At 34.5% G+C, this 26,094-nt stretch overlaps 1 protein-coding gene across 1 annotated transcript in view; it reads left to right on the top strand.

Annotated features, from left to right (window-relative positions):
• The first annotated feature begins 2,870 nt into the window (after window positions 1-2,870).
• The window catches only part of LOC108620090 (uncharacterized), a 125,572-nt gene continuing 102,348 nt past the window's right edge, over window positions 2,871-26,094 (top strand). The window contains exon 1 of the mRNA XM_089475517.1: window positions 2,871-3,647. The gene's annotated coding sequence lies outside the window, so the exon portion shown is untranslated. The remainder of the gene's footprint in view (window positions 3,648-26,094) is intronic.

Below are 26,094 nucleotides of genomic sequence, written 5' to 3' on the forward strand. Positions count from 1 at the left end.
AAACTAAAACTAAAAAAAAAAAAAAAAAATTATTTTATTTATTTATTTAGTTATTTATTTTTTAATAATTGTTTTTCTTAATTTATTATTAAGTCAATTATATATATAAATAATAATACAAAAGAATATAAGAAAAGTAATATTAATATACATATTTGTATATATTATCTGAGTATAGATCATCTTAGATTTTTATTTTTTTATTTATTTATTTATTTTTTTATGTACCACTAGATTGATTTCTGAAGGTAGTAATTAAATATACAAAATAAAAAATAAATAATATAAAATAGTAATAACAATATTAATAATAATAACAATAATATTAATAATAATTATATGCTACAATTAATAGTAAATATAAGTTATAAACAATAGATGTAGAGAGAGGGGGAGAGAGAGTTTACTCGTCTAGCTGTCCTTATCACACAGAAACTTGTTTGATGAGCCGAGCACCGCCTCCTACTGCCTCAAAATATTTAACCGCAATTCGCATATACATTAATATATATATATATATATATATATATATATATATATATATATATATATATATATATATATATATATATATATATATATATATATACATATATATATATATTATTAGCTCTAAGCAAATCATACTTTAGTCAACTCGTTTAGATTGTCAATTGGATATTTCACAAGAAGAGGCGGCTGAAATTAAAGGCCAAATACCTTGATATGACACATTTATGCATGGTATATAGATTTATCTATACTATATAGACGATGGCCGAGGCGCTGTTAATGGTCTTACCCCGACGCATACCAAAATTTATTGGCGATGTGCTGTTGCTCGTTCCTGGAAATGACATGAAATGAAATTCATATGAGCATAAATCAAATTAGAAGCTTTAGCTTTTGGTATACACAGATATAGATGAAGATATGGGCACATACATATATATTTGGTATATATTCATACATATATGCATGTGTGTGTGTATGTGTGCATGTCTGTAACTTGATCTATTGTGTACACAGAGTTACAACACATTCGGCTGCAAATTAAGGAAATTAACGCATTTTTATTTATTCGCCCTTCTATGCGATGCTCATGAATTTCAAGTTTGACTCATCGCTGATAAGAAAATGTTTTATGAATCGATTTGGTATTTCATTATTAACTTTTAGCATCGTAGAAGCTTTATCTCTGTTTCCTCCTCATCTCTACTTTTCTCCCTATCACTATGTTTGTCTCTATCTCTCCCTTTCTATTTGTCGTTCCCTAATTCTCTCCCTATCTCTCTTCCTCTCCATTTGTCTTTCGTTCCATCTCACTATCTATCTCCATGAATCCCACTCTTTCTCTATCTTCTTCTCCATTTCTTCCTCTCTCTTCTTCCCTCTCTCCCTCTTTCTCTGTCTTCCTTTTCATTTCACTCTTTCTTTCTTTCTCTATTTTTTTCTCTTTCCTTCTCCCTCTCTACCTCCCTTTCCATTTTAATCGCTCTTTCTTATTTGCTCTTTCTCTCTCTCACTCTTTCTCTTTCTCTCTGCTTCTACACTTATTTATAGCTTTATTAATTTTCTGCACTTTCCATGTTTTCCAATTGGAATCCATTTGGCATATTTGCTTGAACAAATTCGCTTCTCTCGCTCCTTCTATCTATCTCCCTCATTCCCCCTGAACTTAATCGATATCTCGATTATTTTGAATCACATTTCACATATCTGTTTCCAATTGGAATCCCTTTGGAACATTTACTAACATAAATACGCTGTGCTTATTCCCATTATCTATCCAAATATCTCTATCTCTCTCTTTATATTATTGTCATTATTATTTTTTTTTGCATTTACCGTTATATGGTCAGCAGTTGGCCTGGCCGTGTAACAGTAATCCAGTTGCAGCCTTGCAGTTGCATGCTGCGCCACGTTCGTTGCTTAAGTCTTTTGTTTGCCACGCAGATTTATGTCATTTAGCCAACAACAACAACAACAACAACAACAACAACGTGGCTGCTGCTAGTTATCAGGCATCCAGCCAGTTGCCCCTTCCAGTTGCAAGTTTTGCAAACTCTTTGATTTTTTGTTGTCTTTGTGTTTGTTTTGTTTGCACGTTTTTTATTCCTCATTTTTTTATTTTTATTTTTATTTTTTTTTTTTGGTTTAGTTCATTGCAATGCATTGCACGCTGCATTATTTCTGCTGCCGCTGCCGCTGCCGCTGCTGCTGCTGCCGTTGTTGTTGGTATTTTGTGCATTCCTGCGCCGTCGAACCGGTTATTCCAGCAGCGTTGCCATTTTCGCTGCTAGAGCAGAGCAAAAAAAAAAAAAATTGTTGTCCGGTTACTTCACAGCGAAAAACCCGAATAAAAAAGAAAAACAATTCTCTGCTTTATTTCTGTTGCTGTTGTTGTTGCTACATTTTTCGTCTTTTGTTTTGGTAGCTTGTTTTGCAGCGCACAACATTCTCTAACTCCCTCACACTAACTCTCTCTCTCGCTCCCTCTCTCTCTCTTTCTATGTGCATCCTGTTGAACCGGTTCAGTCGTTCCTTCAGCCCACATGCAACTCGAACTCCCTTCAACTGAAGCTGTTAACAAATTTCGCCAAAATACTCTTCTAGCAGCACATGTAAATTTTATTTACATATTATATTAAATATTTCTAAAATTTTAAATTTCTTCACTTTATTTCAAAGATTTTCGCTTTGAAGTTGCTCTGTTAACAGCTCAAGTTCGAATTCCACATGCGTTCCACAGCCAACTCGAACATCGCACACAGCGCTGTTGAGCTCTGCGACCATAACAGCGCGTTAAAAGCGCCAGCATGTTCGACTGCAACACATTTGGTTCGATTAACAGGAGAGTAACAGAGCCGACAAGTCAGCCGCACGCGCTGTTAAATTAACATGAACAGAAGCAAATACAAAGCCGAACGAGGCGGTCGTGCAACGGACGGTAACGGTTGAATTAATTGTGATTTGTTGAACGTTTGTTGAACGAAACGAATTCGCTGCAATTGTAAATGCCGGTCGCCCAGGCGCTGTCCCGTGTAAATGTAAACCGGTTATTTGGTCACTGCGTTCGCGACGCCTTTGTTGCCGTTCCCTCTGTGTGTGTGGCTGTGTGTGCGTGTGTATTTTTTGAGATTTAATTAATTTATTTTTTTTTAAATAATTTTTTCGTCTTCAACATACCACACATTATTTGATTTATTAACGCATTCTGGGACAGTCGCGTGCGTGTGCGAGCGTGTGTGTGTGAGAGTGAGAGCGCTGACTCCCACGCCAAAGTGAACCTTTAAAGGATCCGGTAGCTCGACTCGGTAACGGTACGCGTTCGCCCAACAACAACAACATCAACAGCAACAAATTGCAAAAAAAGATCCAATTTTTTTTTCTGGTGTGTGTTCCCTAAATGAAATTCTAAGTGCTAATCAAAAGAAGAAGAAGAATATGAAGTAAAGTAAATGTGCAAGAAATTTGAAGCAAAAGAAATAGCAGAATATCGCGAAATATTCAAATGCAAAATACAACATATGCAAAAGCTGTGAATTACATGAAAGAGAAGAAACACAAACAGAAGCTGTAAACAAAATAATAAAAATAAAGAAAACAAAAACAAAATTGAAAATCAAACGAGAAGAACAACAGCAACTAGCCGACACACAGAAAAGGTAATGCAATTTCTAACTGTTCTTGGTGTTGTCGTTGCGTAGGCATAGACATAGGCATAGGCAGAGCAGCAACAACAATTACGTGCATTACAAAAGCAACTCACAATGCAGCTACCTGCTCTCGCACTGTCTTTGCATTTGCTCTCTTCTGCTCCTTCGCTTTGTTCGGTCAGCGTGAGAGAGCACTTGTGTGTGTGTGTGTGTGCGATCAGTTTAGCCTAAGCCGCGCTATTATCGTATTCTCATTTTCAATATGCCTTCGCTGCTCTGCTGGTGCTGCTGTTGTTGTTGTTGCTGCTGCTGTTTGTGCAGTTTCGTGGTTTTCGCTGCGCACCCTTTAAAGCAACAACAGCAACAACAGCAGCAACCACAGCAGCAACTGTTTTGTATGTGCTGTAATTGAGCGGCAGGCTAATAAAACTCATGTCCTCTCTGTCGCACCCACACACAATTTATTTCCTATATCATTTTTTTTTCGGTTATTCTAGTCTCTATTTTGTTTTTTGTTTTTGGCAGTTTTGCAGTCGCGGCGAGCTGCAATGGAAAATTGGTTTTAGTTTTTCGCCGCGCCAAGTGCATGACATTTTAATGGCTGTCTGCATTAGGCAAAGGGGTCTATAGAGAGGAGGTGGGGAGTTGAGGGTAAAGGAGGAGGGGGAAGTGACAAACGTTTGACATTGTTAAGTGCCTGCTGTGCGCGTGTGTGTGTGTGTGTGCAGTTGGGGATTGGGGTTTTCTCTTAATGAGCCGACGCGTTTTAAGTGCTGCTGCAGAATAAACCAAAACCTCAAAAAATAAAAAAATAAAATTAAAAATGAATTTTTAGCGTCGGTTTTGCTGGTTTTTGGTATCAATTTGAAAAAATTTCATGCTGCGCAAATTGTGAAATGCAATAGAATTATTTAGATATACATACGTTTGGATATAGAGTTATATATGCATATACATATATGTATATCTGCAAAGTGTTAAAAGTTCCATCAGTTTTGTAAAAGTTCTCTGAAGAACACAAAAAATTTGTATCGACTAGAATTTTTAACGATATATGTTTCGTATATGGATGGGAATGGATTTAAATATTGCATATCTATGTGACAATTTTATATAGCATATCTACACATACATATATAGCATATCTACATATGTAAATTCGGAATATTTGCATTTTTAAGAAAAACCTTGCGTCCTTTTATTAATTATAAATGCAGACTTTACTTACTATAAATGCAAATATAAATATAGTTATTTTTTTTTTTATTTTATTATATATATATTTAAAAAAAAAATCTTATTCTAATCTTTATAATATTATTTCATTAGTTGAATCACTTGAAATATTTTTCTGGCAGCATTTTGAGTCCTGAACTCTGGCTTATCCCCCTCTCTCTTTCACTCTGTCTCTCTCTCTCTCTCTCTCTCTCTGCGCTATCCCAAAGTGCTTCACTTTTCCCTTTGTTTTTCTAATTCTAGTTCATCTTTAACAATAAAGTATTATGTATATCGCTTTCTTAATGGCTTTAAATATAATTAAATAATCATTTGCTATATCAGTTCTCATTTTTTTTATATGCTTATAATTAAAATTCTATATTGAAGTTATAGTTATTATATTTGATTAAACTATTTAACTTTTTGGAGACTTTGCTTTGATTATGAAAATGTGATAAAAAAAAAGTTTTATAGTTTTTTAAGTTTAATTATTTTGGTTATTGGATATTCCATTTAACTGTGAAAAAAATCAGTTAATCAAATTTTAGTAGATTTTTTCCATTTTCAATGAAAACATATCAAATGTCTCCCAGATGCATACATGTACATACATAGATTTAATATGTATAGATATCAATATATATATATATTTTTCCAATTTTATGTGGTATATGTGTTTCAATTTGCCATAGCTTGATTTTGCTCATATTAGCTGTATTTTCTTGATTCTAATTGGAAATTGTGTGAAGTGGAAAAACACACACAGCTGCAACCCCTAATTGCAAACGCCAACCCCAGCCCCTGCCCCTGCCCCAGTCGCAGCCGCAGCCGCAGCCGCAGCCCCAAACCCCTTCCTCTTATCAAAAGCTCAATTTTCAGCTGCAATTTAGCTGCTTTTCAGCTGATTTTTGTTTTTCATTTTCTTTTCCTTGGTCGCTTCCTTTAACGACTCTTAATGATTGTTTATTCAACTTCTATGGACGGGCGCCATGCGCGCGACAAACTAAAAAAAAATAACTAAAAAAAATGGAAAAATTGAAATATTTTCTATTTATGAAAAGCTCAACTACTTTGTATGAGCATTAGCATGGTAAGTTTTTGGGGTATATGCGACTGAAGAGCTCACCTGTTGACGGATATTGAAGTTATGTTTGATGGGAGCTTAAATAAAATTAAAGTAAAATATAAAAAATATATATAAATATAAAAAAAATATATAAATATAATAATAGATAATAAAACAAATAAAACGTATATAGTATATAAATATAAAATGTCAGATAATTAATAATAATAAAATAGATATGTATATATGCAATAAAGAATATAAAAATTGAAAAAAAAATAAAATAAAAATAAAATAAAATATAAAAATATAACAAGTTAAAAAAGTAAAAAATAAGAAAAAAAGTAACAAATCCATGCATATCTTAAATATAAAAACAGTATAAAAATAAAAAATAAAAAAAAATTACCCTGATTTCCCATATTCAATGAGTTCAGGATATAAAAATGATAAAAGAATATAAAATGTCTCCAATATATCTAATTTCAACTTTAAATAGCATTGCCTATGTATTTATTCATTTTGTAATATTTTCTTTGCGCCTGCTTAATTAGTTTTTATTTTTATTTATTTATTTTTTAATTTAAACATATTTCTAAAGCTTAATAGAAAATTAATGATTTCACACTTGATAAAAATAAAAAGCAAATAAAAAAAAAAATGGTCATAGAAATGCAAGAAACTGAAACAAACTAAAAAGCAATTTCATATTTAATAATTAACTCTTATACTTTGGGTTTTTTGTTTAACATTTTTCATTCGCCAGACGTTTGAGCAGAGCAAAATGAGCATTTAATCAGCAGCAAACTGCTGTGTGTGAGAGAGAGATCCAAAGAGATTCGCTTTGATTTGCTGATAAGTGCCGTTGGAATGCCATGGAGTGGGCAAACGCTTGACAAATTGTTTTTGTTTTTGTTGTTTCTGCTCGACGTTTTGCCAGCCGCAAAAACCGTTTCGTCATCGTCTTCCTCTTTGCCGTGCTGCTTCCCGCTTACTGCTCACCACTTTCCGCTTCCCGTTTCACGCTTCCTTCGTTCCTTCCACAACTTGCCATAGAATGCACCGTTTAACAATTGTAGCTGACTTTCTACTTGCTTCTGCTTTTGTTTTCATTTTTGTGCCTTTTCATTGTTGGACACTTGACCAAAGCATTTTGATGTAGTTGTTAGAGCTATCTCTCTCACTCTCTCTCCCTCTGCAATAGATACATGTATATGTATGTGTGTATGAGCTGTGCTTAATTAAAATGTTTGATAAAAAAGACAGGATGGAGTTGTGAAAGTGTTTTTTCAGAGAATTTTCTTCAAAGGCAAAACTCATGCATCTGTACATATGTATGGATGTATGTATGTATGTATGTATGTATGTATGTATGTATGTTAATCTATATTAATATATATGCTTAGGTGGAGTTGGAATTGAATAATACTAAACAGCAAATTAACAGAGAACCTTCCAGTTCTATCATTAGCAGACTTTGTCATCCGTAAATCCCTGCTGCTCCGGCTTAGCCATAGCCAGTTGGGAATTCTATGGCTGCCGCACTTGCAGTGAAAGCAAGAGTGAAGCCAGTGCAAAAGCTTTGCTAATTTGTTGATTATTCATGAACAGCAAATACTGGAGCAGAAGCCAGAAGGAAACTAAAGAGTTGAAATATAGAGCAGATGAAATAGAACAATTACAAGATGATAAATGTATAAAGTAACTAAAAATATATATAAATTGAAGATATAAAACTAAATGCATACATTATTATTTTTAATATATATAAATTAGATATAAAATACCTTAAAAAAAATTAAAGTGTAAAATAAATACAAATACAATTTATCTTTGCAAACTTCTTTTAATTTATTTTTATTTTTTAATTTTATTTTCATTTGATTTATATTTACTCATTTTTATTTTCGTATATTATATATATTTATTCTTATATTTAATAAAAAAATTAATAAAGCTAAAAAAAAAAAGTAATTTTCCTACAATTTTTATTATTTGTAATGTTTCTTGAAAAAACTTGAAAACTTCTTTAAACAAATCATTTAACATATTCTTAAATTCTCAAGGCATTGCACTGTGTTCAAAGACCGTTCAAGTCTATCGTCTTTCGCTTCGGAAATTATTGAGACAAATCTAATGCTGATTGACAGTTGATTGAAACGAATCAATTTGATTCGAATTGAATACTCGCTAACCAAAAGCTCGTTTCACTCTCCGTTTTTGTTGCTCTTTGTTTTAAATCTTAAAGGGTTTTATGGCAAAAGGAAATTGTGTGCCCATATATTAATACCCAAAACTTAAAGGTCGATGGATCCGTTAGCTAAGGGTAAATGTTAAATGGTAAAAGTAGAGAGAGAGAGAGAGAGAGAGAGAGAGAGAGAGAGAGAGAGAGACAGAGAGAGAGAGAGAGAGAGAGAGAGAGAGAGAGACAGAGGAGAGAGAGAGAAGAGAGAGAGCGAGAGGAGAAGACAAGAGAGAGAGAGAGAGAAAGAGATAAGAGACAGAGAGAGAGAAATAGAGAGAGAGATAAGTAGATATAGATAAAGAGAGGAGAGAGAGAGGGAGAGAGTGAGAATGAGCCAGAATAAGAAGTAAATAAAAAATTTGAATAGTAAAAATTATTCTGAGAATATTTGCAGAGACGAAAAAAGAGATGTGTTTATATATACCTAAATCCATATCTAGAGATATACATATATGTTTACAAAGACCTAAATCCATATATAGAGATATACATATATCCATAAAGAATATATAGAAAAAAAAATATTTTACATCCATTACAGGGTATTTTCAGACTTATTAGCATATCCCTTTGTCAAATCATTTAAGCTAGTTTTCCAATTCTTTCGCCGTTTCTCATTATTTCAGTGATTTATTACGCTTTTAGCTCCGAATTTGCTTTTCAATTAATTTCGCAGTCAAATTTCGAGCGAACAATTCGAACGTTTTGCTTAATGATGAACATAATAAATAAATAAAAAAAAAAGAATAATAATAATAATAATAAAAAAAATATGAATGCGTGCTTATGCTAATACATTGATCATCATAATCTCAATTATGATAATCATCATCAGCAGCATCATCATTATCATCATGAGCTGATTTGGGCTCCAAAATGTCAACCATGTGAAATCTCGGCTAAAGAACAAAATGAGCAGCAAAAGAAGAAAAAAGGCGAACAGAATGTAATAATATATATGTATAAGTATATATAGATATATGTATGTATGTATGTATGTATGTATGTATGTATGTATGTATGTAGCTACAAAGTGGCGACCCAGCCAACATAAGAAATCACAGCGTTTAATCATTTAAAAGCATCTTTGTAAGCCAAGAGCAAAAAAAAAAAAAAAAAGCAAAGACAGCTGAAAAAAAATATATAAAACAAAACGCGACGAATGAACGTTCAAAAGCAATTGGCCAAGAAGCTGCGTTCTGATATGGAGCAAAAAATAAAATTAAGCTGAATAGCAATCGGGGGCGTAAGCCAAAGGGCGTGACTAACAGTTACCCTGTAAAAACTGACTTGATTATAATTTAAATTCGAGCAATGAGAATTGGAGGGCATAACACTATAGTTTAGTATCGATACCTAACTATAAAGCTTTCGATATTTAACTAAAAGACATCAGGAGTAGAAGTAGGGAATTTAGTTCGAAAATTCAACTAAAATAAAATTGGTATGAAGGCTTTAACTCCCACATAAAATTGTTCAATTCAAAAATCTCGGAGCCTATTAGAGCCAAAGACTGGTTTTTATTTATATCAAAAAGCAAAGTGTGTGAAGGCATCTCAAAATTCCAAAACAAAACTCTATGCCTCTATATGCGCAGCTGAGAGGGTCAATACTTTATAGAATTCATTACTGAAATACAAATAAAGAAAAGCTTCAAGAATTGTGCCAGGTTTCATTTAACTAACTTGGCTTAAGAATTTTCAATTTCCATTTGGAATTAGCCAAGAATTAAATTCACATAAAATCATTTTAGTTGATCAATGTCTCTCTCACTCCTGTTGTGGCTTGGCAAGCCGCCTTCTCAACAATTTTACAGGGTATATACAAAAAAGAGAGAGAGAGAGAGGGAGGAGAAAAAAAAAAAAAAAAATTTTGTCAGAGGGTGGCCCCAAAAAATCTTGAGGCTGCCCAGATTCAATGGGAGGGCGGGCGGCACGCAGGGCGATTCAGCTGCTTCGCCATAACAAAGGAAGCTGGGAGCCAGTCAGCCAGTCAGCCAGCCAGCGATTGAGGTCAGAATGAAAATGCGTCGCAGTAGGCGCGTGTCGTGCGCCTCCAAAAAAAAAAAAAAAAAAAAAAAAAAAAAAACAAACCTAAAAAAAATCCCAACGCCCCACGGGCTTGATAGCGCCACATCGAAAGAGCATGCCACATGCCTCATGCCGCAGCTGCGGGCAAAGTTACAATAACTTTTGCCACAGTTTAAGCCATCGCCAGCTGCCCCTCCTCACCTCCTGGCTGCCCCTCGATTCGACGCCGTATCTTGTATCTGTGCTGCCCCGCCTCGGTACGCCTTAACTTCGTTTCTGGCCCAAACACAAATTTCGCTTCTTTCTTTTTAATTTTCCTTCTTTTCTTTTCTTTTTTTTTTTTGCCAGTGTCAGTGTCATTGCTACTCGAATGCATTTTAATTCGATTGAGTATCCGATTGGCAGCATTTTATTTTTCGCTTCCCTCTCTCTCTTTCGACTCTTTTTAATACCCTGTAAATAAGCAATCAGGAAATTGTTTAATACATCACAGGCGGCTCTAATATTATATTTAAGCATTTGAGTTAATAGCAAATATTTTCAGGGAAATATTCAATTCCATATTTTTCAATATTCATATATTTATTTATATATATTAATTTTATTTTATTTTGTAGTAACAATAAAAAAAATGTTCTTGTGAAAGTTTTGAAATATTTGTCTTAAATTAAGTAATAAACAAAATAGCAAATAAATGAAAACACAAAAAAATCAAATTAATTGATGTAAATTAAATTAAGTAATAAATAATACAAAATAAAACAAAAACCAATAAACGAAAACATAATAATATCAAATGAGTTTAAGTACATTAAATTAAATGAAATTAAAGTAAAATAAAATAGCAAATAAATGAAAAATATGAAAATATCAATTTAATTGAAGTAAATTAAATTAAGTAATAAATAATACAAAATAAAAAAAAAACAAATAAACGAAAACAAAAAAAATTAAACGAATTTAAGTACATTAATTTAAATTAAATTACATTAAAGTATACATAAAATAACAAATAAATGTTAACAAAAACATATCAAATTAATTGAAACATACAAAATAATTATATATTTGTATATTATACATATTTATATAAACGGATCTTAAAAGTTAAAAGGAAATATAGATTTCCAATAAACAGACAGCTATATATTTTGTTGAAATCCTTCTTCTCTTTAAATGTTGTAATTATCTCAAAATTTGGAGCTTAGACATAAGCTTTTTTGCTATTTATTTATTTATATAATATACACATAAAAAGTATATATTTTTCTTTTCTTTGCAACTTTTCAGATTGTTTAATTTTATATGTATCATTGAACTTGTTTATGATATTCAAGGTATTTACATCTACAGCAAACCGGAAAAAAAACATTTCTTTTCTTTATATTTTCGTTTTTTTTTTTTTTTTTTTTTTTTTTTTTTTTTTTTTTTTTTTGTTTTTTGCTGAGAGTTTGGCAATTTTGGCAAGGCTAGCAAAAGTTGCAACTTGATGTTGTTGTATGCATATATATAAACAATATATATATATGTATATATACTCTACTTTATTTCTTTAAATGAATAAAAATCACGAACAAAGAAATTGAACTTGGGCGAGCTTCGCTCTTATTATATTATATTATGTTGTTGTTGTTGTTGTTATTCTGTTTGCTGCGCATAAAAAAAAAGTCTGGGGTCAAACGGCGCTTGAGCCCAATGAAATGTGGCAAGAAGCAGCAGCAGCAGCATCAGTTGAACTGAATTCAGAACTGAAGCACAGTGAACACTGTTCGACAAAAATCTTAAATTGTTGCTAGATTAAAAATTTTAATTCAAGCTGCTGACATTCTGACCCTAAACTGCATTTTAATTCAAGCTGCTGACATTCTGACCCTAAACTGCATTTTTTGGTCAGTATGAAAAAAGGTTTATAAAATAAATCCAAACTGCATAAATTCATGAAGCTCTTTATTTTGCTAAAATCCACTAAATCCACAAATTGTTGTTGTTGAGTTGCTTAATCCATTCGGGTATTTACAAATCAATTGACAATTTAAATCCTCTTTAATCTTGCGTTTAAATTAAACATTGAAAAATGTCAAAAATATCAAATCTTTGGTTTTACTTTACCGCAAAAAAAATATGAATTTTATTCCTTATGCATTTATTATTATTGTTATTTGTTTCTCCTTTTTTTTTATTTTATTTTATTTTTTTTATCATATTTAAACAAATTTTTTTATTAAATTCTTCTTTTTTATTAGTGATTATTTATAGTATTCCATTATTTGAAATTTAAATTTATTTAAATTTTAACAGATACATATGATTTTCTTTTAATCTTTATATTTTTATTTATTCTACTCTTATCACTCATTTTATTTGTATATATTTAAAATATGTTTTATTTATTAATTTCTTGATTTTTTATTCATGATTAATATTTTATTCCATTATCTAAAATTTAAATTGATTTAAATTAAAGCATATGGTTTTCTTTTAATCTTTATATTATTTATTTATTCCACTCGTACTTTTCATTTATTACCTATTATTATTAAATTTATTAATTTACCTTTGTTTTTTGCTTGTTTCTTTCTCTTACTGAATTATAAAATAGTAAATTCGTTTTATTTTTCATTTAATTATAAACATTATACTTCAATGAATCAAAGACTAATCCAGAACATTTCTTTTAGCCAAGCGCCAAGCCAACTAATGCTTATTTTTCTTCTCTGTGCAATTGCAGGTAACACATACATACTTGTATATATACATACATATTTATAGTGCATCATATATGTATCTAGCCACATCTAAGCACATTTAGTGGCAACAGCAGCGGAAAAGGCAAAGGTAAGTGGACAGCGCGGGTCAGGTGTTGCGATATCTTGAGTCAGTTTCAAGTTGCCACCTGTTGTCAACCAACGAGGGCGCCTTCTCTCTCTCTCTCTCTCTCCCTCTCTGTGTGTGTGTGTGTTGGCATGGAGCATCTTTGGCGCCGCTTTGTTTGCAGCGAGGTTCTATCTAATGGCTGGGGCTAAGCACACGTCAAAAGTGAGCGCAAAAGTTTGCGCTTCAGTTTGCTTGCTTGCTTCTTGTTATTGCTGTTGTTGTTTTTGTTGCTATTGCTGTTGCCGTTGCTGTTGTTGGCTGCTGTTAAATGGGCCGCTGCCAACATCCGTTCGTTGGCTTTTGTTATGTTTGCCTTCAGATTTTGTATCTTTGAGTTAGTTTTGCGGGCAGCTCCCTGCCTTGCGCCTTGCCAGCTTTGTTCGCAGCTGTAGTTATTTCTTCTTCTCTTAATTTTATATATACATATATATGTATCTATATACTTCTTTTTCTATCTGTATCGCAGCTCTGCATCTGTAGAATTTTGTTACCTTTTGTTTTGTATTTTTCCTGTGAAGCAACGGAAACATAAGCCGAATACAAAAAAAAAAAAAAAAAAAAAAAAAAAAAAAAAAAAAACCCAAAAAAAAAAAAAAAAAAAAAAAACCAAAAAAAAAAAAAAAATGAGGTGAAGAAGAGAAGACAAGAGAGTGCGAGTATAGGCCAGGGGGCGGGGTACATAGTGATACTCAGATTTCAACCGCAACTTGATCATTAATTATTTATTTGGATTTCGTTTAAATACCTGCGAAAAGCAGAGACAACAAATTACTTTGATTTCATTCGGGCAATAAGCTACAGCTTCTGGGTAGCATCCATCCAATCTCATTCGTTCCACTCATTCCGTCATCTCGTTTGCCTGGGAACGTATCTCTCCTTTGCTTGCCACAGATTTGCATATCACTTGAGAGTTGCTGCTGCTGCTGCTGCTCAGTTGATGGTCAGCTCGGCGAGTGAGTGAGTGGGTTGACCTTTGGTGCCTCTCCGTGGTGGGACTCGATGCAGCATTAGCATAGCACAAAGGTCAGCCTCACTTAGGGAATGTCAAGTCTCTAGCTCCACTCAGTTGCCAGGGCAACAACATCCGAGTAACTGGCAAACAATGTTTTGTACACTTTGAGGCCAAAGCAAATCTGCAAAACTGCAAAAGTGACAAAATTCTGAACTTCATTCCTAAGCAAATCTATGTAAGCAGCAGCAGCAGCAGCAGCAGCAGCAGCAGCAGCAGCTCAGCTCAGCTCGAGTTCCCAGGCTTTCAGGCTCTTAAGAGGCGAAACATAAAGAAAATGAAGTTTGCTGATAAAAATTCTCAGCAAAATCAACTGCCATTCGTGGCAGTGTGGAGCTTTTGAACTAGTTCTTTTCATATATACTACTCAAATATATATTTTAAATTCGTTTTAAATAGTTATTGATTTTTTCTTGTTTTCATATGAACTCAAAAACTAGTCCAACTGTTCATAGGAGTTGTTAGTGCAAAAAATTTATTTAAAAGTTAATAGTTAGTTAAATGACTCATTTATTAATTTTTGGAACTAGTGCTAGTTGTTCATATGAACTGAAATCTATACATATGCTTAACTATTTTCTAACTCATTTAATATGACTCAAAAATTTACCAAATTCGGAACTAGTGCTAGTTGTTCATATGAACTGAAGAGTATTTAAAATATATAAATTTACTAAACTATATTCGATCACAAACCAAAAATTAATTAGACTCAAAAATGCACAAAATTTGGAGCTAGCTCTAGTTGTTCATGTGAACTGTAGATTAGAAAAAATTAATAAATATACTAAAATATTTTTCTCTATCAAATGTCAACAAAATTGCATTTAAATCGACTCAATAATTTACCAAATTATAAACTAGTTATTTTATTCACATGCGCTGTAACTAACATTAACATTTATACGTGTTAAGCTCTTCATTTCGAGCTAGTTCTAGTCGTTCAATTACAAAAAGATTTGCTCAACTGGCTCTAAATGAACAGATCTGTGCTCATCATCTGGAACTAGTTGCAGTTTGCTCAAGTAATCAGAAAAGTGGGCGTCTACCTACACTTTGTTTGAACAATCTATAGTCGTCTGTCAATCAAAGTTTTCCAGCTCCAAAATTTCCACCACCTGGAACTAGTTCAATTGTTTGCACGAACTGCAAATAGATGCAAGCCATTAGCGCCTAGCTGTTGATTGTAAATCCAACTGAACTGAAGGGTTCTTTCTTATATATATAAATTTTTTTCATTTTGTTGTTGTTGTTGAAAACTCTCAACTATTTTCCACTTCAAGTCTCGATGCTGCTGTTGGGTAAATAGTTTGCGCAGCTGTTGACAATTTTGGTCTTGTATTCAAATTGGTTTCGAGCTAATTTCTGGAGGTTCAAACTATTTTCCCCCCTCCTCCACCTGCGCGCCGGTATTTATCTCGTTTTGTTTTGTTCAAATGTTATGCAAATATGCGTTATATCTTGCGCCTCGTATATCAATAGAGACACGAATTCCCAAACTATTTGTCGGCTTCTTCGTCCATTTGCGTGGCCATAATTTAGCCGAAAAGAAGCTAAGATTGACAAAAAAAAAGAAGAGAGAAAAGGCCGCAGCAGCCGCAAGATAACTACCAAATGGTTTAAACAACAACAACAAGAATTGGTTGCCCCTGCTTATCGGTATTTTTTTCCCACTTTTTTTTCACCTTTTGCGGCCCCGCCCCCAACCACAGCACGCACTTTACTCGTCGAACCATTCAAATTTAAATCAATTTGATTCTGATTAGCCACACACGCAGTTTCTCGAACTGTTTGTCGCCCATGCTTGAGTTTTCTCTCTCTGCCCTTCCCTCTCTCTCTCTCTCTCTCCCTCTCCCTCTCTCTCTTTCTCTGTGTCGACTTCTTTCCTGCTCGCTCCTCAATATTTTTGTTCTTTTCATTTGTGTGCGTTTTGTACCTACTACAACTAGTAAATAAATTAGTTTTTATTATTGGGAACTGGTTTCGTCTGGGTGCCTTTTTCTCTGTGTCCCTCTCTATCTCTCTCTCTCTCTCTCTCTCTCTCTGTCTCTCTGTACACGATTTGGACCCGGAGTCGCACTCGGACTCGGACTTGAGACCGCGACCGCGACGCAGGGCAGGTTAAAAATTCTTCACAGTTCGCTGACAGAACCTGTTCAGAGTCCGGTTCTCTAGGGTTTTCTCGAGTGCACACACACACGCACACACAAACACCTATGTATATTTATTTATTTTGTTTTTTTTTTTTTTTTTTGCCTGGCTGCTCGTTTTCTTAACACTTTCATGATTTGAATTTTAAACACGAAGCCACCGACTCGCAAGTTGTAAAATCAATTAAATTGGGAGCCTACACAAAATTGATGGGGCAGCATTTGTCGCTTCCTTCGCAAGTGCTTCACAAATAAGAGAAAACAAAACACACACATGCAGAGTGAGAGGGTGGGAGAGAGAAAATTAAATCAAAATAATTTGATTACAAAGTGGAACCACATATGAAAGAACTATGCGCTCTGTTTGCTTTCATTATGCTGTTTTTTTTTTTTTTTTTTTGGTTTTTGTTTTTCTTTTTATTATTTTTATTTGCTGCTCAAAATTTATGCGCCGTGTCTAATGACAATTTTGTAGTCATTATATGTAATATATATTCACATCTATATACCCACACATATATCTCTCTATAATGGACAAACAAAAACCGATTTATTTCCGACTGCGTACCAGGCATATTTGTTGTGTTACGAATACTTTAAAATAAGCACATTATTCGCATTAATCGCATTAATTGACAACATGCGAAACGCTGCTCTAATCCTAAACTTAACTCGAGGTATACCCTGTAAATACATGTGTGTATGTGTATTTATGTTTCACTTTACTAAGTCTATGCTTATTAAGTCACACAAGCTGTTACTCCATTTATGGAAAGACGCGTATTCTAATGACGAATCAGTTTCACTGCGAGTTAAGAGTTAACTAACCAATATATCATATAGATTATACGCACTTATACCAATGATGAGCATTATAAACATGAAGAATCGAATTAGCCTTTGGAATATGTTGCATATACTGTAAAATCCGGTTATAAAGAAAATATTAATATTAATATTAATATTAATATCTACAAACGTGGACTTTACTGGAGAAATGCCCATATACCACTATCCATATGTCATAGAAAAATCATTGAATCCTCTAAATAGTATGCACTTTATATAGCAGGACATATATGTATGTATCAAATCTATAGTTTAATATAATAAACTATCAATACTATATAGTACCAATAGAATTTATCTACGTGGTTTCTATATAGACTAATTTACATACTCCCATAATAAATTTACATAACTCTTCTTATATATTCAAACTACTTTGTATGATCATAAAAAGTACCATAATCATAAGTTTATTCTCTCCCTCCCTCTCTCTCTCTCTCTCTCTCTCTCTCTCTCTCTCTCTACTTTGTCAAAGTACTATAAGCATAAGTATACTCCCTCACTCTCCCTCTCGCTCTACTTTGTCGTCTATGCTTTTATGCTCCACATATTCCACATACTCCACATTCCATATATACCCTATAAATTCTTGTAGTTTTTTTTATTGGTTTTCTTTTTTCTTAAGAAACTCAATTCACATTTTGTGCCAATTCCTTGAGAGGACAAATTTGCAATTAAGTGTCGACCATAAATTAAATGGCGTCTGCTTCTACAAAATGTATGGGAAAAAGAGATAATAAAAGATGAAGAAAAAAAAAAATACAGAAAATGAAAACGAAGATAATACCAAAAAAAAAAAAAAAAAAAAATTAATAAAAAAGAAGAAGCAGAAACGCTAGCATCGATAATAAGCATGTCGCCCAGAGCCAAATAGCGCACTATATAATCATCTATATATACAGAGTGTTATATATATGTATGTGTGTTTGTGTGTGTGTGTGTGTGTACGTGTTTGCATGTGTATTGCCTGTACAGTATACACTGTCATCTGATGTCTATGGGCTGCGTCTTGTTGGCTGAGCCTGAGCCTATCTATGCTCTCTATAAATGATGATGCTGCTCATTTCTTGTGCATTGACGCGTAGCATCTTGTTGTTGTTGTTGTAGTAGCTGGTGTTGCTGTTGTTGTATGTGGGCCGCTTTTGTTGTTGAAATGCCGCTGATAAATGAGTTTTGGCTTTCATATATATACAAATTTTTTTTTTAAAATTTTTGTTGTTGAAACGACGTGGGAAAATGTGTTTTGATTTACATACCTATGCATACGCACGCACACACATATATACATATTTATGTATGTATGTAAATTTACAAACACATTGAAGCACTCAAACTACACACTCAACCCACTCCACTCAACACTCAAAGGAGTGAGCATCTTGAGGCGCTGTAGACTCCAGACTAAACTCTAGACTCTAGGCCAGTCCTGAATCAAGTGTGAAAATGGCAAGCGCCAAATGATTTGCATTTAAGCCAAATAGTTGATGTCAAATTAAGCTAATTGTGAGAATGAATGTATGAATATGAATATATTTATGAAAAATTGTAAGCATGCTCAGTTGTCAGGTTAGTTAGAAATCATGTGCATCTAGTTTGAATACAGCTTTGTTGTAATGAATGCACTCATGAATTTATTCACCTTGAAAATGTGAGCCTAGCAAGAAAATTGCATGTGGTATTTTTTTTGTAACATTCGAACAGGCAATAATAATTTTAAATGTATTCAAAATAATTATTTAAGTGAATAATGTGAATAAGCCACCAGTGCATTGCGGAACTAATGAATAAACATACAAATTTATTTTTTTTATTTTAAATAGAATTTGCTATAAATAGCCTGTTTGAATGCACTCATGAATGAAATGAATCATGACTCATTCATGCATTCATGAGTAAAATATATAATAATAATAGGTATGTAGATTAATTAGAAATATTCATGCTGTGAGTATATTCACAAGTCATATATGAGTATACTCATGAATCAAGTGAATTAGCCTAAACGTATTCTGATTGAATATTTAAAAAAATATTAAAATATTAAAAAAAAAATTATGAGCGAATATTCATTGTTTTATATATGAATGCACTCATGAATAATTCGAGTATTTAAATGTATATATCGAAATTAATATGCACTCCAATGAGAAGCAAAATGCATTACTGCATTCACAGAGAACTGTGCCAATGCACTGAATGAAGCAAGTGAATACTGTGAATATTGCACAATGATTCATTTGAACGTTAACTGTTGCATTACCTAATCATGTAAATGTTAATGCTGATTTTTTATGACCTGCCTGAGTCACGGTGTCAACATGAAGTGTGGCCACGCCCACCCCCACGCAACACGCCCACCTATATTTCGTGTTGTTTTTGTTTTTTTAACTGCAATTGGACGAGATGCGAATGCGGTTCTCGGAATGTGGCCACAAAATGAAAACAATTTTTAGCCAAAAAAAGGAAAAAAAAAGGAAAACAAAAAAACACTTAAAAAAGCAAGAAAAAGAGCATTGCAGACGCATGAGTTGGCTCGGATTACCATTACCCATTAGCCATTACCCATTGCCCCATGTCGCATTTTGGCCATTACAGCATAGCCGGTACCCATTACCCATTACCCATTAGCCATTAGCCATTAGCTTTGCCATTACCTTATTACCTACGTGGATTTAGCGCTGCACGCTTCGGTTCAAGTGTCTGGCGTGCCCCTCATCAAATTTCGCACTGTGTGTGTTTGGCTTTTCGGTTATGTTATGTCTTTTTTAACTCCTTTTCTTCTTTTGAGCGCTTTGGTTTTTTTTTGTTTTTTTTTCTTCTTCTTCTCGTGGGCGTGGTGGGGCAGCAACACCTTCAGCAGCAAGCACTTAACATTCCAATCTGCCGCAAATGTGGCGTCAAACGTGCAACGCACGCGCACCAAATCGCCAAAGGGCCGCGTTCAATTCACAATGGCGAGCCAACGAGCGATTGTGAATGCCATGCGATGCTGATGGTGTATTGGGGCATTCGTTCGCCTTGTGGCATATTGTTTCGGAGCAATAACATGAATAACAACGTTAATTAACTGTCAAACACAAAAAGTGCAACAACAACGAGCGCGAGTCGCGCGCGATTTGTGGGCGTTTTAAATCGCTGGCTGCACAACTGATTTGCAAGCAACGTTGGTACGCTTGCAGCAGCTGCATGTTAGGCCATAAATTGTGCACTTTCACTTTTGTTGTTGTTGCTGTTGTTGTTGTTGTTGTTGCTGTTGTTGTCCCGCATGGCGAAGTTTATCATTAGACGAGCGCGATTTGGTCGCGTTTTTCTACTCGTCTTGGCTCTTCCTGCGCCCAACACCAACAAAAGTTGCCATTTTTTGTTGTTGTTGTTGTTGCTGTTGTCGAAACCGGAAATTTTTGTCATTAGCTGGAAATTTTATTTTCGCTTCGTTTCGTTGGGGATATACTATACGATTTTTTGCTCTTCACGTTGCCTTCATCTGCTGCTGCTGCTGCTTCTTCTTCTTCATCGGCAACTTTGCGTCCAGTGCTCGACTGTGTTTTCGTAGCTTTTCCTGACCTTTTTTTTTGCAGTTTCCTCGACTTTTTTTTTTTTTTTTTTTTTTTGGGCGATAAATGCGACGAGTTGCCTTTAAAGCCAAATAATAAAAAAAGCAAAAAAAAAAAAAAAAAAAAAACCAATAAAAAGGGTACACTAACTTGGCGAAGATGTTTGCCCAACATGCAATTAAAAGCTAATTAATAATTAGTGGTAATTACATTTACTTAATTACGCATTGCGCAAGTAATTGGAATTAATTATGGCATTAATTGTGCTGCGTAATTTCACGCAAGTAATTACATTTTAAGTACGTCTATATATGGCACAAATTTGAATGAAATTGCTAATTAAACATGATCAAAATTAAGAGAAATTATTATTATTATTTTTTTTTTATAAGCAAAATATATTTGATGTGAAGAAATGGAAGGAATTTTGGGCGCAGCTTGGCAGCCATTAGGATTTTCGAATCGGTTTAAGGGCTCTTAAGGAAGGTGTTTTAATAGTAAGAACTCAGCAGGAGAATTTAAGATTGAGAGCTGCTCTTGCTCCTAGTTAAAAGTTTTCACATAACATTTATAGCATAGAATATATAGAAGACAAGTCTTATAAATTTATGGGCAATTAACTCTAAAGAGCCTTAAGTTCATTTAATAGTTAAAAATATAAATTAATAGATAACAAAAAATAAAGTAGCGATTAATTGTCATCCCAGAAATAAAATAAAATATTTATTTATATTTCTATTTTAAAGATACACTAGGGCAAGTAGTTAATTTAAATAAAACTATTTTTTTTTTAAATTTGTATTATATTTATAACATAATAATAGAGTCGAGTCTCGATAATTCGTACCCCGCTCAATCGAAATTGACGATATCGAAAAACTTCTATCCCTTTGAAAGAACTTCGTTCTCAACAATTCTGGATAATTTAAATTTCTGTGTAAATAAAAAAAATATATATCGGGATTCTTCTGTATAAAATAAGCTCAGTTCAATATGGATAAATTTCTATTTTTCTTCTTATCAACTAAAAAGAAGAAAATGTTTATAATAAATATAAATTTAATATATGCGAAATTTATATTTTTGTAAATATATATTTTTTGTATTTGTATAAGAAACCATGCCGATAAATTTAGTTAACTACATATCTATTCATCGATCGATATAAATTTAATATGTATATTATCTATGAGAGTATTTGTAAATTCGACCTGCCTCAATTTGTTTTCGACTACTTTTCATTCGTTTCTTTTTCTCGGCGCCCCTCAAATAGATTTTCATTTCGCTATGCAGTTATTTTCTTTCTTTTTTTTTTGACTAGGGCGCTTTGCTTTTCCGCCAACATTTTTATCGAGCTATGTGAATTTAAGTCCCTTGCCGCCTCGCCTCCCCCCCTCTCTTCTCTCTCTTCTTGCTGTCTCTTTGCTCTCTGTGTTGGCCGGGCTCCTGGCTCATGGCTGTTGCTTTATCATTTTTCTTCGTCTGCCGCCAGTTTTTTCGGGGCTTAGTTTGTAGCGGCTTCCTCACACACACTCACACACACTCTCTCTCTCTTTCGTTTTCCACTCTGTAGATAGCTTTCTCTCTCTCTCTCTCTCTGACTCGCACTAACATTTCGATTTGGATTCAGATTCGCATTCTCAGCATTCGCTTTGCTGCTACTGTGTGTGTATGACGACAAATGATAAATGAATTTGTGATAAATGAAGCATGTGGCCAAAAGTTGAAAATACTTTTTAAACACAGACAAAGACAGCAAGTGAGCTGGTGTATCAGCGAGAGAGGGAGAGAAAGCGCAAACGAGTGAGTACGGGTAACAAGGAGGCACAACTATTTGTGGCCCCAATTCTCCTTTAGCTATTCCACTTTACACTTTTTGGCATCTGTATCAAATTATGAATGGAAAGCGAATGGCCCCTTGCAATGACAAAGACTCATTCACCCCAGCACCCCAGCCCCTCAGCCTCCCTTCGCTGGTCTCGCCTTTTCGGCCATTTGGCCACACTTATTGGCCATTGGCGTCTATTTTTTGTTGCTTTTGTTGTTGTTTGTTTTTGTCTTCATTTATCGCTTTGGCTTTGTTGTTATGCAAAACTTTTGTCGAGTGATTGGCGTGATTTACTCTGGAATTGTTAAGGCGGAGGCGTGCACACTTTGTCTTAGTTCATCCCTCTCCCCCCTCCTCTCTCTAGCACTCGCTCTCTTTGGTCCATTTGGCGAGAAAGTAGCCAAGCAAGTGACTCAACCAGGCAGGTGGACGGACGAACGAACGACCGAGCGAATGAATCTATCGTGGAGTGAATGCATTTTGAGTAATGCGGGCACCATTAATACATATCGTAGTTGTACTCCGGGGCACGACTATTCAAACTGAGACACACGATTCACTAAATTGCTGTCAAAATGTATTCAACACACAGCATGAGTGTCTATGATTCATTTGAGCTTGTTTTAAGAGAAATGAAAAAAAAAAGAAAATAAAAACATTCGAATGCAGCTTGTGGTCAAAATGTATAATCATCTATTATTTTTTTTTTTTTATAATATAATATAATTATTTATACTTGTTTGAATGCATTTAAATAAATGTAATAAATTAATTCAGAAAATACATCAAATTTTAATTGAAATTTAGCAGTAGGAATAAAATATAGATAAATTAAATAGTAAAAAAAAAGTAGTATAGGAATCAAATAGTAATAAAATAGAAGTGAAATAGTAGTTTAGGAGTAAAATAGTAGCCAAATAGTAGTATAGGAGTAAAAAAATAATAAAATGTTAGTAGAATAGTAATAAAATAGTAGTAAAGGAGTAAAAAAATAATAAAATGTTAGTAGAATAGTAATAAAATAGTAGTAAAGGAGTAAAATATTGGTAAAAAAGTAGTAGAATAGTAGTAAAATAGTAGCAAAATAGTGGTATAGGAGTAAAATAGTATTAGAATAGTAGTAAGAAAGTAGTATTGACTTTCGATTCTTTTCGATAACAATCGATGACCACAAGAAATAGCTGGATAAAAATTAAGTTTAGTAATTCTCATGCTGGATATGTCTTAGTCGATCACTCCTCACTGTAGCACACTTATATACTCTTCATGCATTGCTATTAATGAATATATTCAATTATTATTCAATAATTGATTCACATTTAAACATTTCACTTCAAAGATCTGTGCGTTCGTTCACTTGACTTGCAAATATGCAAATAAATCTGATTTTTGTTTATATTTATATATTTATAGATGCTCGGCAGAATAATGAATAATGAGTTATGCAAATGAATTGAATACGCAATGAATACACTCAGTTCATTCGGATGTAAGCCAGCGAAATGAACTCTACCGACATTTATCTAGATAATTATTCACAATTGATTCATATGCAAAGCGGGCTCACACTAGATCTAGCTATTTTCTAGCTAAATTATGAATACTCATTCATTCACTTTTAATTGCATCGCATTGAAATATTTTTGCTGTTTAGCATTTGTTGTTTATTTCTGTTTGTTTTTTAATTCCGTTTTTTTTTTTCGGTCATTTACATTCGTATGTGCATTCACACTCATTCATTCACATTCATTAACGATGGGCTCCAATTAATGTCAACATCTGTTGTGGCCAATTTAGAAAACAGCTTTCAATTTTGGCCCACGGCAGCCACCAGCTAGCAAGCAGGTAGCACGCACTCACCTACATACACACACACACACACCCACACATACGCAGATTCATATACACGTTTCGCTCGCGTTGACAAAGTTTCGCGCTCATTGCAGTCCTTGCTGCACTTAATTTTCATAATTAAAAAAGTTTATCTTGGCAACCCCTTGCCTGGGTCCACGCATACCTTCAGGCCATGCGCCCCGCACACCGCACTGTCCTTCTCTCTCTCTCACTCTCTCGCTGTCTTTCTCTCTCAACCAATATCCAATTCCAGTTACGCACATTTGGACTTGGTCGCCAACAAACATGGCCAACGGCTGCGGCAGCGTTTTGTAATTAATTTATGCAAATAATCCAATGGCTGGGGATGGCAACTGTAGTTGGGGTTGCCATTGAGATGGGGGATTGGGGCTGCTTGGCGGAGGGCGGGGGCGTGGGGCGTAGGGCCAATTGCTGTAGCTGGCCATGCGTGGCGGATCGTGTGGCATATGAAAATGAATGACCCTTTAAGTTGGTGGCGCGGCGTTAACTCCCCCACGCTGGATTAAGTAGACAAGTTGGCAAAACAGCGTCAACCCTGAGCCGGGCTAACCTGAAGCCCTGAAGCACCGTTAGCTCCCTGTTCAGGCGCTCACCTGTTCAGCCCAGGCGCATGTCATCGTTCGAGTGAAGGGGAAGGGGCGGAGGGGTGGGTGGAAAGGGATGTCGACTTGCAACAAACTTTTGCCTTTTGCCACTGCAGTGCACAGTTTATTACATATTATTTTCATGTTGTGTATGCGACTGTGTGTGTGTGTGCCGCGCCCTTTGCTACAAGTTTATTATATTTTTCTCTATTTTTTTTTTTTGTGAATTTATTATAATATTTTCGTTGTAGCTGTTGGTTCCTTGTTTTTTTTTTCTTTTTTTTTTTTTTTTCGCTGTACGAGTTGTTACCCTCGCTGGCTTTGGCGCTTGACTTGGGGGCTCCTTGGGCGAGCGTTCTCGCATGAGCAAAAAATTAAGCGCGCTGACATTTGCTTCCTGCCAGCCACGCCCACAACTAGCCGCGCACACACACATACACACACATGGACGCCGTCGCACACCCTTACAATGCTTATTTTCGAAAAGGGAATCGGATTCCTTTGGCTAAGACACACATACCATACACACACACACACGCACACAATGACTGCACGGTTCTATTTTCTCTTACTTTTTTTTCGGGAGAGCACAAAATTGTCAAACAAAGCAGGACTAGGACTTCCACGCGCATAGCCCATAGCCGCGCCTAATGACTTGAGCCCCAAGTTTCGAGGTACGTCCCATCCGAGTCCACAGGTTTCGCTGTCACACAGAGGCTGCCCCCCAACTAAGAGGCGCCGTGGCGTCGCTTTTGTGTTGGAGCTTGGCTGGCTGATTGACTGGCTGCTGTTGCCTCTCAATCAAAGCCCAGGACTTTGGGTGAAGTGAAACAAAAAACAAAAAAATACAAAAAAAAAAAAAAAAAAAAAAACCAGTGAAGGGCCGAGAGGGGGTGCTGAGTTGGTACTACCAAAATAAAGAAGGGAAACTAGCAACGAACTGCGGTTGTTGGCCCTTTTTATAGCCCCTGGGTGGGTATTATGACGGTGTCAGCCAGCTGCAGAAATGCACACAAGGCAAAACCCAGCTTTCATTTCGGTTAGAGTATAAAAATCAGCTAAAAGCGAGCAGTTACTAATCATAAACGATATATATGCTGAATATATTCTGGACTTAAGCAAGATGATAGAAGATTGAAATGACAAAACACAGAGATAAAACAAAGCCAATTAT

The sequence above is a fragment of the Drosophila arizonae genome, chromosome X (assembly GCF_054131065.1).
Source record: "Drosophila arizonae isolate 15081-1271.41 chromosome X, UAZ_ARI_1.0, whole genome shotgun sequence".
NCBI classification, from domain to species: Eukaryota; Metazoa; Arthropoda; class Insecta; order Diptera; family Drosophilidae; genus Drosophila; species Drosophila arizonae.